Source organism: Oratosquilla oratoria, chromosome 20 (assembly GCF_046742065.1).
Source record: "Oratosquilla oratoria isolate Oo_2021 chromosome 20, ASM4674206v1, whole genome shotgun sequence".
Classification (NCBI taxonomy): Eukaryota; Metazoa; Arthropoda; class Malacostraca; order Stomatopoda; family Squillidae; genus Oratosquilla; species Oratosquilla oratoria.
In genome coordinates this window covers 33,379,125-33,383,757 of record NC_134796.1, presented here as the reverse complement: position 1 = coordinate 33,383,757, position 4,633 = coordinate 33,379,125, and positions in this window count along the sequence as shown.

The following is a 4,633-nucleotide window of genomic DNA, read 5'->3' as shown; positions in this document are numbered from 1 at the left end:
CAAACTATTTAAGTAATATAGGTGCCGGTAGAGTATGTGGCCTACCTTTTGGATGTGGCCTACGAAAATTTTCTTTGGTGTTGTATGTGGCCTACCGGACTTTTATTTCGGTACGAACCTGTCTCTTAAGCTTTAATAGTTTGGGAGCGCTAACCGCAGCTAAACTAAAGTGAAACGAACCGAGGAATACACCTAGGAACGCGCCCAACTCTGGTAAAAACATCTGTGTGTAAACATCTGTATAAACATATGTATAAACATTATGTAAAAACATCTCTGTAAAAATATACATAAAACTTCATTATCCACTATGACACTGTCGCAACTGTTATGCAAAACACAAAAGACGAAGTAATTATGCACAAACACCTGTAACCATGGCTTTCCGTGGGCTGAAATGTACTATTTCAGAAGCTCAAATGTTTCTTAAATGATCAAAAAAGCCACTGTTACCCACACTGTTGTCAAAATTTCCTCTCTTCACCGACCTCTGGTGTTTTGGTGCTGCATCACATGACTTGTTGGAATACGGGTATCTACTTTGTTATGTTGGTGTGCATTTACCACATGCCGATGAGGAATCTGTTACTCTATGGAAAAATACTTAGGTCAGTCTTGAAGAATGTTTTTAAAATATAGATCGAATAGTGTATTTTTGTGTGTATAATAACCAACAAAACAAGGATGTAAAAAAATGTTGTCTGCCGGTATATATATATATATATATATATATATATATATATATATATATATATATATATATATATATACACTTATATATACATATATATATATATGAAAGTGACCTCTCAGCATGGGCAGTCATCACACGTCAAGTGGTGACGACAGTCTCAAGGACGATACGAGATACGTTGCGACGAGACAAGACAAGACAAGGTGCGACAACACAAGACAAAGCAAAACCAGGCAGGCCTAGGCGATAGAAGACGCGAGGAGAAAGCTCAGATGACACAACACACGCCAAGACAAGACACTTCGAGATAAGCTTAGACAAGACAGAACACAAGACAAGCAACGAGACCCTGTGGCAAGAGTGGAAACTTCCCAAAGGCTCCATCTGGTGGCGCACATTGATTTTCTCCTCCGCAGAAGGAAATGCGGCCAGGGCAGCGGCACCCAGCTCCTCTTCCTCTTCTTCTTCTTCTTCTTCTTCTTCATCACAGCCGGGTGCCATTTTCGTTCCCACAAGTGCCAGACTATTCCACTCGTCCCTTGGCCACGCCCGCAGTAGATAAAGGGTCTTGATACATTTTCTATTCGATCTTCTCTTGATGAACCACTTCCATACCGGACGCCACTTTTCCTCTTCCACTGACTGCTGTCATATAATTTGCGGACTTGCGGAATTTTGCGCGTTTTGTGTGAATTTGCGGACTTGCGGAATTTGTGGACTTTTTGAACTTGCGGATCATGCGGAACCTAACCTAACCCAACCCTAACCTAACCTAACGTCTTCGTGCCTGACCCGCATGACCCGCAAGTCCGCAAATTACAAACGCCTCTTGACAGCAATGAGCTTGAGCCGATCTTGACTCGGCCCTTCCGTGCCAGTTAGGCACTCTTTCTTTTATCCTGGTTGCTGCCACCACGCCATATTATTCACCCCCGTGGCACCTCATGGGTATCGATGATTTTTTTTTATCCAGTAGTACAGAAGTGGTGATACTATTATTATCATTATCGTTACATATTATCATTATTGTCAATTATCATTTGTATTTGTTCCAGGGCAATGGGCGGGATACAGGGATGACCCTTGATCCACGAGAAGCTAAGATGAGAGGGGGGAAAGGGCGGTGGATGGGAGTGGAATGGATGTGAGTAAAATAGGTGGGAGTGGAATGGGTGGGAGTGGAATGGATGTGAGTAAAATAGGTGGGAGTGGAATGGGTGGGAGTGGAATGGGTGGGAGTAGAACAGGTGGGAATGGAATGGGTGGGAGTAGAACAGGTGGGAATGGAATGGGTGGCAGTAGAATAGGTGGGAATGGAATGGGTGGCAGTAGAATAGGTGGGAGTGGAATGGGTGGGAGTTGAATGGGTGGGAGTAGAATGGGTGGGAGTAGAATAGGTGGGAGTAGAATAGGTGGGAATGGAATGGGTGGCAGTAGAATAGGTGGGAGTGGAATGGGTGGGAGTGGAATGGGTGGGAGTAGAATAGGTGGGAGTAGAATAGGTGGGAATAGAATAGGTGGGAGTGGGTACGCGCCTTTTGACTTAGCTACCTCCTTTACAAGGGAAAAAAAAACTTTGTTATATAGAATAAATTACTATTATTATTATCATAATTTATTATTACTGGATTCTGCCAAGGCCACACGTGTGTCCTCTGGACGATTCATACCTTCCCATGCCCCAACCAAACCACAGGCGGAACGCTATGGGGAAGTCGCCCAGATAGGTCAACCATCAAACCACAACATCTGAGGTGCGACACGGGAGGAAGTGCTTACACCAGCGGCTTGTACCGAAGAAGATAGGCACAGCTTGCAGTATCAAGCTCTCCTGGTCGTAAAACCCGAATTTCGCTGACTGGTAACTTACCCTCCTCATTCCCTTATCACTCGCTATTACCACATACATAAAGGAATATATTACACGTATACATTTCATTTGATATAATTCAGTCCTCCTCACGTCTCTCTCTTCGCGTTTCCTTCCTTGGTCAGCCGCCACTGCAAGGAGTTGGACACATCTGTGTTCGAACAAAATGGATTAAAGAGGAAGAAGTGAATCGATGAGTGAGTGTGTGTGTGTGTGTGTGTGTGTGTGTGTGTGTGTGTGTGTGTGTGTGTGTGTGTGTGTGTGTGTGTGTGTGTGTGTGTGTGTGTGTGTGCGAGAGTGTGTGTGTATAAGTGTGTCGGTATATGTGTGCGCGTATGTGTATGTCTGTGCGTGTGTGTGCGTGTGTGTATGCGTGCTTGTCGGCTACACTCATGACAACAGAAGTTTCCACGCAACATCACGCACCAAACCATGAAAGAAAGAAACAGAGAAAGAGAAAGAGAGAGAGAGAAAGAGAGAGAGAAAGAGAGAGAGAGAGAGAGAGAGGGGGGGGGAGGGGGGTTCGTCCCCAAGAGGAACTGTAATGACTTTATTCTACCAAACTCTTCTCTTCGGCATGGAGAGGCCACTAGGCCTTAACGGGACAAGTCACACTCAAACTCATTTGTTCCAAGAGACGTCGCCAGGCGATTCTATTCACCTGAAGGGATCTTCCACCCTGTCCCCCAATTAGTTAAAGAAAGGATTAACGGTGGAATTCTTAAAGAAAAAACTTTCTTTATATAAATCTTATATAAATCCTTGGAAGGGAAAGATTTATACAAGGAAATATTTTTAAGAATACCACCGTAAGAGTCTTACAGTGCTATTCTTAAAAAAATATATTTTATATAAATCTTTCCCTTCCAAGGATTTATATAAGATTTATATAAGGAAACTTTTTTTTTTTTTTTTTTTTTTTAAGAATACCACCGTAAGATTCTGACGGTGGTATTCTTAAAAAAAAATCTTCACCTATATAAATCTTTCCCTTCCAAGGATTTATATAAGGTTTATATAAGGGAAAATTCTTTTTTTTTTTTTGTAAGAATATCACAGTATGAGGTCTACCTTTTCCCTACGTGTATTAGGCCTCGGTTTCAACACTTTCTTCCGAACGTAAACGCAAATAAACAAAAATCAACGTCATGTAAAACAATACTTGATGTTCGTGCTTCATGGAATGCTATTATAACACATGGCCGCCACGTGTTTGGGGTATCAGGGTGTCCATGCTTGCTCTAAGCATGATTGGCACGTGTGTGTGTGTGTGTGTGTGTGTGTGTGTGTGTGTGTGTGTGTGTGTGTGTGTGTGTGTGTGTGTGTGTGTGTGTGTGTGTGTGTGTGTGTGTGTGTGTGTGTGTGTGTGTGTGTGTGTGTGTGTGTGTGTGTGTGTGTGTGTGTGTGTGTGTGTGTGTGTGTGTGTGTGTGTGTGTGTGTGTGTGTGTGTGTGTGTGTGTGTGTGTGTGTGTGTGTGTGTGTGTATGCTGTGCCAGTGTCATGTATGTGGACGTTCCTCCCATGCATGAAACTGTAATGGGATGTGGGAATCCGGCGTATACCCTTTGCTTATCACTTATATATCTATTCACTTATTCATGCTATTTATCCATTTATTTGTTTATTAATTTCTATCTATTTGCTTGTTTATTTATTCATTTTTTTTCGTTATATCTATCCATTTCTCGTTTACTTGCTAATCTAAATAGATTAATAAATGAAAAAATAAATAATGAAAATTTAAAAAAATATAATCTGTTCATTCATTTTTATCTATTCATTTGCTTACTTAACTACTTTTTTTTTATTAATTCTTATTTTTATCTGTTTATTTATTTATTTCTTTTTTCTCTATTTTTCTGTATAAAATGTGGAGCCTGCGTGGAGCAATGGGTATAGTTCCTACCTCGGTTCCGTGGATGACCCAGGTTCGACTCCCGGCAAGTACAAGACAATACCTCGAACCACACTTTCATCACGGTTCCCCAGCCCTCTCTTCGTCGTGGCAGACATCAGAGGAGCAGTAGCCCAGTGTTGCATTTCACTGCTTAGTCCGTATTGGTGAACCT